This window comes from Ruditapes philippinarum, unplaced genomic scaffold (assembly GCF_026571515.1).
Source record: "Ruditapes philippinarum isolate M1 unplaced genomic scaffold, ASM2657151v2 ctg10426_1_1_1_1, whole genome shotgun sequence".
In the NCBI taxonomy this organism is placed as follows: Eukaryota; Metazoa; Mollusca; class Bivalvia; order Venerida; family Veneridae; genus Ruditapes; species Ruditapes philippinarum.
In genome coordinates, this window is record NW_026861940.1 from 1 (window position 1) to 12,620 (window position 12,620).

The following is a 12,620-nucleotide window of genomic DNA, read 5'->3' on the forward strand; positions in this document are numbered from 1 at the left end:
AAAACAAATGTTTGACCTTTTTAAAGGAGAAAATATTTATTCATTTCTGGTATAATGTGCTTTTAGCCTTTTAATGACCAAGACTGTATTTTGTTGATAGAAACTTACATTTTATGTTCTGTATCCATTACTATTTTCTTGCTTTCTGCGCAAAATTTATAAGAAAAATTGCAATATTGCTTATTATATGAAGCTTCAAACTACTTTAAATAATTAAACTTATACCCAATGAAATCAGAATGCATTGTGTTTTATTCTTTACCTTTATTCTCTGGCCAAAAATGATGTTATGATACAAATCATAAAATAAGAGTTAGACAAATCATGGATTGGTCTTACTTGTCTGTTTATGAGACATACCTGTTATTAAGGTTTAGTAAGAAAATGATCAAAAAGTCAAAACCAAAAGTTGTCCGGTTAGCTCAATAGGTAGAGCTTGGGCGACCCTGTTCCATTCACGTACAAACAAGTCACTTTTATTGTGATTGATCATGAAATACTTTCTATGGTAATTCGCACTGTACCTCTGCTCTTACATGAACAGCAGTAAGCAGTTTCTTGTGAAAGTGAAGGCAACTTGTACTGGTAAACTGCTTGACAGTCTGCCCAGGAACGATGCAGTGGCTGAACTTTGCTCTGGTAAATTCAATGTGGCTCACTGGGAAGACGGACAAAACCCCACCAGTTAAAACCCCACTACCTTTAATTTTATAGAGTGGACAAAACCCCACCACTAAATTTTACAGAGTGGACAAAACCCCATCACTTTAGTTTCATACCCCACACTTGCCAATTCGGGAGTGAAAACTACCAACACCACCATCACCAAGTTGAAACCACCTGGAGTTTTCTTATAAGATGAAATGGTTGCATCAGTCAGTCTGTTGCTGCAATTTTATCATTATATCTGGAGAAATGAATATTGTCTTTGCTTAAAAAATGTGGCAATGAATAGAAATGTGCAGTGCTCAATAAATATATCTGTACCCAGCACTTTTTCAGTTTCTTGGCCTAACTTGATAATTAACAAGGGTAAATGCAATGTGCAAGACCTAATGCTGGAATGTGTCATTTGAGTTCTACCTTCTACAACCATTTTCAGATAAAAAGGTCAAGGTAACTTGGACCTGTTATAACATAAAGATACAAATGGCCATTAAAGCAAAATGCATTGACCTAAGATCTTCAAACTTTATAATAAAAATTTAATGCATATTGATAAGAGTAATCTACCTGCAATACCCATTATCAAATCAAAGACCAAGGTCACTAGGTCACTAGGACCATTAACATTAAATTTGCCATTATAGCAAAGTGCATTTTGACCTAGGATTTTTAAAATTATGTACATGTATATAGATGCACCATGTTGAGTTCTACCAGCCACACCCATCTACAGATCTAGGGTCACTGGGTCCTGAAATAACTCGCCATTTAAGGTCATTGACCTAGGAACTTGAAACATTGTATTTAAATGTAGCTTGATGAGCCATACCCGCTTTCAGATAAAGAGGTCAAGGTCTGGGATGTGTGAAAAAAATATTAAACTGTCTATTAAATCCAAGTGCATTGACCTAGGAATCTTGAAATTTTGTATGTAGATGTATCCTGATCAATCCTACCACTTCATTTTCAGGTCAAAAGTCAAGGTCACTGGTGCATGCACTACCAAGCATTAAATCCAATACACAGACCTTGAAATTTAAAACTTTGTTTGTAGGTGCACATTGATGTCATACTTATTTACGGTCAAAAGGTCAAGGTCACAATGACCTTTGCTAACTGTTTGGATACAATTTTGTTTATACCATGGCTTTGAAACTTGATATGTAGATGCATTTTGATGATTTCTGCCAGTCACATCTATTTTTAATCAAAAGATCAAGTTCAATGCGACCTTAACTCTGAATTATCTCTATCTAAAAGAAATGCGCATTTTAATACTTAGCACTGGGAAACAGTGGAGTGGAGCTGCTCCACGGATAATCCAAATATATTAACGTGCCAAAGCTAGATTTCGTCTGTCTGTCTGACAAACCTTGTCTGGACTACTCCTCATAAACTACTGGTGCAATTTCTTCCAAACTTTACAGGACTGATCAATACCAAATCTAGTTGTGCATATTGTCAGCATTTTCAGGTTTATTGATTTTTTATCGAGTTATGGCCCTTTGATAATTTTTATTTTTTAAGTTTGTCCGGACTACTCCTCTTATACCACTAATGCAATTTTAATAAAACTTTACAGGATTGATCTCTAGCTCAAGTCCTTGCGCATATTGCACAGGTTTTCTGGTTGAATGATTTTTGGCCGAGTTATGTCCCTTTAATAAAAAAGGTGTTTTTTTTCTGTGTGTTGCAAGATACACAAAAGCTTGTCTAAACTACTTCTCAAAACCTACTGGTGTAATTTCATCCAAACTTTACAGGAATTATCAATACCAAGTGTAGTTGTGCATATCATCGTCTTTTTATGGTTCAATGAATTTTGTCAGAGTTATGGCCCTTGAATTTTTTTCATTTTTTAAGCACTAGTGTATATTACACAGGTTTTTTGCTTGAATGATTTTAAGCCTAGTTATGGCCCTAGAATAATAAAAGTTTGTCCTGACTACTCCTCATATACCATTAACGCAATTTCAATGAAACTTTACAGGATTAATTGGTAGGTCAAGTACTTGTGCATAGACACAAGTTTTTCATTTGAATAAATTTTGGCTGAGTTATTGCCCTTGAATTAAAAAAAGGTTGATTTTTTTGTGTTGCCAGCTACACAGAAGATGTCTGGACTACTCCTCAGAAACTGCTGGTGCAATTTCATCAAAATTTTAGGTGAATGATCAATACCATGTCTAGTTGTGCATCTCATCAACATTTTTTTTGTTCATTGATTTTTGTCAGAGTATTTGCCCTTTCATGACTTCAATTTTAAAATTTTAAAAACTACTCCTGTTATACCACTAAAGTAATTTCTATGAAACTTTACAGGATTGATTGTTCTTGTGCATATTACACAGATTTTAAGGTTGAATGATTTTTTGCCAAGTTATGATGATCATGAGGCGACACAATTGTCATAACTGATGGCCCTTGTTTAATTATCTGCTTTCAGTTATTGTCCTACATAAAAGTTCATACCTTAATACATATAGGTTTTTTTTGTTTTTTGTTTGTTTTTTTATAGAAATATCAAAAAAGTTTATTATACACATCCCTAGAAATATTTAAATTTATTACACACCTGTGCTGCTTTTGGGACTCCGTAAAAATGGTATTGCACAGCTGTGCATATATTTTGACGTAACATCATTTGTGTTATACAAACATAATGTAAAGACGCGCTAAATGCAAACTTTACACTATAGGCGCGTCCATGAAAAATAATTCTTTTTCCCTTTGAACAGTCTTTATACTGGGTATGTGCTGGGACATAAGGTGATAAATAGAAAATTATATTCATGTAGGTACATTACTGAATTTATTGAACTTGTTAAATAAAATAATATGCTCGCCAAGGCTCGCATAATATAATTTTATTTAATTTGTTCAATTTATTCAGTATTGAACTTGCACACATTCAATATCCTCTATACTGTATATTGCATTTATGGAAGGGAATCTTTTAGTGGTGTTCAATCATATCGATAATTTACTAATTTACAAACATGACAAAAACGGTAAGGGCGAAAGTCTATACAAATTACAAGGTTTTCGTCTATACAGATTTGAAAGTCGTAAAATGTGCATAATGTCGTGAAAGTAAATATAGATATACTGTAAGGAATACATGTCTTTCTGAAACTTTTTCATTTTCATGAAAAATAAATTAGGTTTTTATAAGGAATATTTTGAACCAAACCAAACAAAAAAATGCACTACTGCATGTCCTGCAAAAGGTTCCTGACCACCAAATTTTACTCTGATATTTTGTCTATACAGATTTCACTTAACCACATTGATATGATGTGTCTATACTAATTTGACTATATTTCATCCAATATAATGTGTTTATACAGATTTCAACAGACTCATTCGGTATGATCTGTCTATACAGATTTCATCAGACTTCATTCGGTATGATCTGTCTATACAGATTTCACTAGACTTTATTCGATATGATCTGTCTATACAGATTTCAACAGACTTCATTCGGTATGATCTGTCTATACAGATTTTTTAATAGACTACACTTGACATGATGTGTCTATACCAATTTGACTATATTTCAACCTTTATAATGTGTCTATACAGATTTCACTATTACTTAATTCGGTATGATCTGTCTATACAGATTTCACTAGATTAAATTCAGTATGATCTGTCTATACAGATTTCATACAGTATGATCTGTCTATACAAATTTCATCAGACTTCATTCAGTATGATCTGTCTATACAGATTTCACTTGAGCACATTGATATGATGTGTCTATACTAATTTGACTATATTTCATCCTATATAATGTGTCTATACAGATTTCAACAGACTTCATTCGGTACGACCTGCCTATATACAGATTTCAACAAACTTCATTTGGGATGATCCGTCTATACAGATTTCACTAGACTTCATTCGGTATGATCTGTCTATACAGATTTCACTAGATTTCATTCAGTATGATCTGTCTATACAGATTTCAATCAGTATGATCTGTCTATACAGATTTCACTAGATTTCATTCAGTATGATCTGTCTATACAGATTTCACTAGACTTCATTCGGTATGATCTGTCTATACAGATTTCATCAGACTTCATTCGGTATGATCTGTCTATACAGATTTCATTAGACTTCATTCGGTATGATCTGTCTATACAGATTTCACTAGACTTCATTCGGTATGATCTGTCTATACAGATTTCATACAGTATGATCTGTCTATACAGATTTCAACAGACTTCATTCGGTATGATCTGTCTATACAGATTTCACTAGATTTCATTCAATATGATCTGTCTATACAGATTTCATACAGTATGACCTGTCTATACAGATTTCATCAGACTTCATTCGGTATGATCTGTCTATACAGATTTCACTAGACTTCATTGGGTATGATCTGTCTATACAGATTTCATACAGTATGATCTGTCTATACAGATTTCAACAGACTTCATTCGGTATGATCTGTCTATACAGATTTCACTAGATTTCATTCAATATGATCTGTCTATACAGATTTCATACAGTATGACCTGTCTATACAGATTTCATCAGACTTCATTCGGTATGATCTGTCTATACAGATTTCACTAGACTTCATTGGGTATGATCTGTCTATACAGATTTCATACAGTATGATCTGTCTATACAGATTTCAACAGACTTCATTCGGTATGATCTGTCTATACAGATTTCACTAGACTTCATTGGGTATGATCTGTCTATACAGATTTCATACAGTATGATCTGTCTATACAGATTTCAACAGACTTCATTCGGTATGATCTGTCTATACAGATTTCACTAGATTTCATTCAATATGATCTGTCTATACAGATTTCATACAGTATGACCTGTCTATACAGATTTCATCAGACTTCATTCGGTATGATCTGTCTATACAGATTTTAATAGACTACACTTGACATGATGTGTCTATACCAATTTGACTATATTTCAACCTTTATAATGTGTCTATACAGATTTCACTATTACTTCATTCGGTATGATCTGTCTATACAGATTTCACTAGACTTTATTCATTATGATCTGTCTGTACAGATTTCACCAGACTTCATTTTTTTATGATCTGTCTTATTATACAGATTTCACAAGACTTTATTATGATGTGTCTATACAGATTTCAATCAGTATGATCTGTCTTTACAGGTTTCAGATTTCACTGGACATGATGTGTCTATACCAATTTGACTTTATTCTATCTGTATGATGTGCCTATTCACATTTTGCTTGACTTTGTTTGGTATGAATCTAAAAATTTACCATTTTCATAAGTAACATTTTTTTTGAATATTTAATTGTGTAACAAAGATATATAAGGTCATCTCCATAAAAGTACTGGTAGGAGCAAATCATGTTCATCTAAAATTGCAAGAACTTTTTCAAAACTACATTGCTACTACAGACCAAGACAATTTTAATTTCTTAGTGTCAACATAAAAGTGGACATTCCCTCTACACTATTAATAACAGTTGTATATCTAAGTTCACTCCCTGAAAGAGTAAGTCATAGCAGTACCAAACCTTGACCACAGGAAAGAAAAGACAAAACAATTAACAGCTGTAATATAGTTTTATTTTGTACTTCATGGTCTTATAAGTAACTCATGACACTCATTGATACATGTATTGCTAATAGATGCTCACACAGGACATCAATATATCAAGCAAAAAGCCAAAAATGGAAATTACATAAAATGATATTAATGAGGAAAAAAACAATTGTGAAGCAACACCTGGTCTTTCCACAGAAAAGAACATCACCCAAAAAAGTAATTTAACCTTGTACATGGTTATTCATTGGAAAACGATAAGCAAAAACATTTTGTACTTTCATTCAGCCAAACATCTGTTTCTTCTCCCAGTATGTTTGTGTACATACTACATGACAAGTTAACATATTGATGGCTGAAGCAACACTGGTCTAACTTAAAAAAAAATTTCTTCAAAAATTACTTTTTTACATTTTTAGCCTAAATTGCATGAAATACACAAGTAAATAAAATATTAGAAATAATCGTGAAATTTTATTGTTTTTATTTACCACTTGGAAAATATTAAATACAAAAACTAAGAATGATAGAGGAAAGAGAAATGTAACAAATTACTGTAATTGGAATATGGGGAAAAATATATTAAAAAATGTCACAAAATTTGAGTACTTGTATGGTGGACAAAGCTATAGATACAAGTGCCATGCCATGTTTAATTATAAAGAGCTGCAAAAGCTTTTCTTTGACAACTTAGAGATATCACCTTACTTTATGCAAAATGTTCTAAAAGTTAATTAGGATTATACTTGAAAACCTGACTTGCAATATTTTTTCAGATTATCAATTTATTGATGCTATAAACATTAAATAAAAACATATAATTCTATGAAAGTATTGGATTTGAATTTGCAACCAGCACAGACTGATATCAACTGACACACAACTGTGCCAGCTAGTTTATATGGGTATACACTCTTTGCAGCTTGGACAATAAGACCCTTCCAACCATGTTGGCAATTAAGTGTGTGGTTCGATCAACTGGCAAGGGTGCCTGCAAATCTGGTCTACACTGGTCAACATGGCCTGAAACGTTTGTTTCCAGCACTATTAGGGTTCAACCAGTATTTCATAGAGTTTGTTAAGAAAAAAGTTCAACAAGTCTACAATTAATGCTAATAGAACATTATCATATATGTTTGACATCACAGGATTGTAATAAAGTCATTACAAAAAAATTATTATACACTAGTGTAATAAAGATTTGACGTCAATGTCGTTTAAAGTATTGGAAGTGTTGATTAAGTTGGCTTGTTAAAATAGTAAAAGAAAGAATAATTTTCAATGTTTTGACAGGAAAATCTAACATGTGATAAAAGAATATTACATTTGTGACTTTCCAAATTGCATTAATTAAAACTTTTAAAATGCTCGACAGAGCCTCACATTTTATTTTCTTTATTCAACTTATATGATAAATTCAATATGAAAATACAATTATGTCATATCCTCCATGTAAATGCATACTACTACTTGAATGTTACTTATGTGTCTGATAATTTTTGTGCCGTGGCACAAACGACTAGATTCTCTTTATCTTAATAGGACGCTTCAGGGTAAAAATGTCACTCCATTCAATCGACCCTTTCTTGTTTGTAGTTTGGTTTTCTTTGAATCACCTGTAAAAAAATGACAAAACTTTACTTTACTCTGCATTTAAAGCAACATTTATAACATTGTTTCTACCAAAATTGTGATCACTTAAATAAATGCACAAATTTTAAACTTAAATTCGGGCACTAAGTGTTCAATTTTGGTTAAGGCTTTCTTCCCAAGCATGTAGTGCTTTGTTATTTTTAGATTTAATGTACAGTCAAACCTGTAAGTAAAGACCACTCATGGGAATGGCAAAATGTGTTATTGATTTACTTGTCAGTCTTTATCACTTACGGACGTTTTTGGAAGTTTTCATATAGACATATAGGCAAAATTAAAACTGTTCAATAGAATTTCTTTAAACTTGGCATGTAAGATGTTGTTAGAATATGATAACAGAAACAATTTAAGCGAAAAAAAAAATTTCTCGTTTTTGAGTCATCTGCCTTTGAAATGGACTTTTTGTTAAATTCAAGGGCAGATAATTTACAATGAAGAGAATTAATACATTTTTTTTCTTATTTTCATCAAGCTTACCTTCATTTTAGTTGATATGCAAAATTTCAAGAACAAATTTAGAGTGGGTAGTTTTTATTCCCACTTCTTCTGTGCATTTTTTCTTAAAAAATGGCCTGTTTTTTAAGGATTTAAAGTACCTTTATTTTCATTGAAAAAAAGTTAATGGAAACAATGTAAGGAATTGCATATTATTATGTATTGTACTCAAAAATAAAAAGAAAAGCATAATCCAGAAGTAAAAACAAGAATTCATTTGAGTATTTGTATAAGTTATCTGCCCTTGAAATGACCTCAAATAAGTAGAAAAGTCTGACAATTCCCTTGAGACGTTTTAGGAAAGCATTTTCAGGGAAGGTTCTGTTGAAATAATAAATATGTGAAATGCTATTTAGTTTGGTCTTTTAAGTTAAATATGTCTCAAAATTTATTGTCACTGAATAGGGACATCACTGAGGTGGCAGGATGACTGACTAAATTGACTACAAATCTAATAATGTTTCTAAGTTCTGACATTCTGAAGTTGGTTGGTAAGATATAATTCAACCTTTAAAATAAGTTTTCAGAAATGTGCAGAGTTTGTGCTATATGTTGTATGATAATGAAGTTAAGGAAAAATACATACTTAGTTGAATGTTACGCGGCTTTGTTTTTGGATTTGTTAAGAAATTGTGTACAGTAGTCTTCAAGCCTCGCTGTAATCACTGTCTGGAAAAACTTGTAAAATTGCACATCGGAGTACCTCTGTGTTGCACTGCTCTACTACGCTTGAATGGAAGAGAAAAATATTGTTTAAACAATTTATTGTGGGTAAAGGGTTTGATGCTACTTCCAACAACAATTTAGTCATATCACGACGGCAGTAAATACTTGCCCTGCTACAAAGTTTACCAGGTATACTAGTAAATATTAACTTGCACTACAGAATTTTAATATTGGTTAATGTCACATATAATAATGCAATACATGGCACCAAAGTAAATATTAAAGGCCAGGAGGTCTTCTGCACAAAAAAGCATTTAGCCATCCCAACAGTAGAGACTTGTGAATAATTCCATTGTTCAAATTGAATATTATATAAAAGTCATGAAAATGTAGACTTCTTCATGTTTCCAATGTTTTTTTTAAAAAATATTTCTGACTGTATTGTTATTTAAAAACAATTATTGGAATCCTATCAAGTTATATTCACTGATAGACATGACAATATGTATAATATCAATTTAGTATCAAATCTGAAGAATCCATTTCATATATAAACATGTGTATACATGTACATGTACCTTGTTAGAACCTGAGCTCCTTAATTTCACTGAAGCATTCATACTATCCCTCTGTCCACCTGCAACACATGGGAGATAAATGCTATAATACTTCAATAGTAAGTAAATAATAAATATTTACATTAAAATAAGCAACTTCTCATTTCATAATTATATGAATGAAACAGAGACACTGTTCCCTGGGTTTTAAATCAAGCTAAAAATGATTATGTTACTTAAAATATGGAATTTAAAATTGCATACACAACCCTAACCAAGTCTAGCACTGCTGCAAACATAGACTTGCAAAGGATAAAATTCCTCCAGTTATTCAAATAATCTTAAGTTCGAATACATTTAATATGAATACAAACTTTTAGATTTGTCCTCAGCTGTACAGGTGTCAGAGGTTCTAGAGGTATGACCTTGTAGACATGGTGTTGGCTTACTTGATGGGTTTGATCTGCATACATCTCTCTGAAAGCAGTACAAATTTATTTACAGATAATTTAAATTTGCATTCTGTAGGCCTACATATGATTGATAAATACAATTATTCACAATAAAGTAATAAAAATATGTGTGTAATGTAATCTATTATAGCTCATATGATTTATTAACTATATTGCCTTATGTGGCATCAGAAGGTAACACTCTGTAATGTCCCATGCAAACAACTTATATGGCACCAGACAGTATTGAACAAGATATAACAATGGTCGTAGGACAGGGCGGACCGTGAGACAGGGCAAACCATACCAGGACGGACCATATGTTTGGAAAGGGCGGACCATATCTTGGAAAGGGCGGACCATGACTAGAGATGAGGTGGACCATAATTAATTTCAAATTTAATACTGCTATTTCATTTATTTTATTTTTTTATCTTTTAATATCAATGTTATCAAAAACAAAAAAATGTTTAAAAAAATAAATTAATATAATTTTATACTAGTACATGTATACAATGTATATTACAGTGAATACTTAGAGTATTAACATTTACAGTACCCTTGCAATTATAAGTATAAAATAGGTAGGGTAAGATAGTGGGAATGGATTGAAAAAATCTTATAAGTAAAACATATTTTCGTTCTGCACTGAAGTTAATAAACTTGACAAAATTACTTTAATTGTAATATTTTTTTATATAATCCATTCATAACATTTAAGTTTTATAAAGGAAAAATGATTATTTATATTAGTTCATTCCTTACTAACTATAGGACAACCAAGAATAGTTTAAATACAATTCTAACACAACCCGCATTTTTCCCTATTGAACATAGAAGAACTGAAAGTGTGTGTTATCATGCTATAAAATCACTGTTTGACGTTCTATATTTAGACATGTGACGTAATCATTATACACGTGACGTAACCACTAAAAATGTGACGCGCTGACAATAAGTACGGACACAAATCAGGCGCAATTTAGCTAATTATCATGCACGGGCAGCATTTATTTGTTGATGTCGTGTTAGAATCGAAATAATATATCCAAATCGGTGATTTTATTGCTTGATAACATCACTGTTTGTTGTTCGGATGCGCACCATTATATCATTCGGGCTATGCCCTCGTGATATAATTCCCCGCATCCGAACTCCAATGAGCAATAAAATCACAGTTTGGGATATATTATTTCTTAATCGTCAATGTAAATCAATTTGCTAAACAGACAGCATCTTAAAGTTCATGATGTAAACTAACTTGTCAAAGGAATCAAAATTGAAGGAAGTCAACCAAGAAAAAGGAGTCAAAAAAGATAAAATATTCCATCAAGACTGTTAGACACTTTCCACCAAAAAAAAAAAAAATTCTGGATAGGTGCGCAATTTTGTTTGTAATTCCAGACCGCCTTGTCTTGAGTCAGGGTCCGTCCTGTCCCAAAATATGGTCCGCCCCATCCAAACATATGGTCCACCCTGTCTCACGGGATTCAGAGTCAACTCGTCCTCTGGTCAACTCGTCCTCTGGTCAACTCGTCACCTTTTTGGTCAACTCGTCCCCTGGACAACTCGTGCTCTGGTCAACTCGTCCCCAACTCGTCCCTTATATTTTATTATTACTTGTTTTTCATATAGTTCATCAATCATTATAGACTGTTAAAATAATATATTATAAAATTACTGAATTGGACATATTTTGACGCTTTTTGTATGCGAATATTTGGAGTTTCATCTAATAATAAGGATATATATGCATAATTCTGATTAAATTACATACAGAAAAAAAAAACAACACGAAGATGATCAATAGCAAAAACATTTAATGTATAAAAACATGTTTTATATGCAATGATAAAATATCATATAGAATGTCTTTTTTGTCAATATTATGTCATATATATTCACTTTCACTTTCACGCTTTCATTGTGTTTTTCATGCACATATTTCATTGTCTTTTTTTGGACATCTTAGGACTCTTGTGGCTTGTATAAGTTGCCGAATTCTCTTAGAAGACCCGTTGATGACAACTCCCCATTCCTGTACTTATCCCACAGCCTGTCCCTGGAGAAAGGTGTACTTTTTCCGGCGTAGTAGTACTTTTTCCGGTAGCGGCGTAGTCTTCCTTCACTTATCTGATCTTTAGTCGGCGATTGTTATACCTGTAATATAATGTTTTCATTCAGTTGACTACCTAAATTAAATATGTTCTTATTATTGTAAGCAAACGACACGGTTTAAAATTATTCAATATTTTCGGATTTTCCATTTAACAAAACAATAAAACATTTTTTAATAATTAAATGTAGTTCAATTTTTATTATTTTTATTAGCATATAAACATGTACATGTTCGCCATACATTCAATTGCGGCAGTTATATACAACATGAGAAGAGCATGAGCATTTAAACATCGATATCATGTATATATTAGTAGTATCATTATATCAACATATATACATGTAATAATAATAATAATAATAATAATAATTTAAACCGATCTTATATTTATCAGGGCAACTTTTATATTGACAATTTCCCAACAAACAATTATCATGTTTTT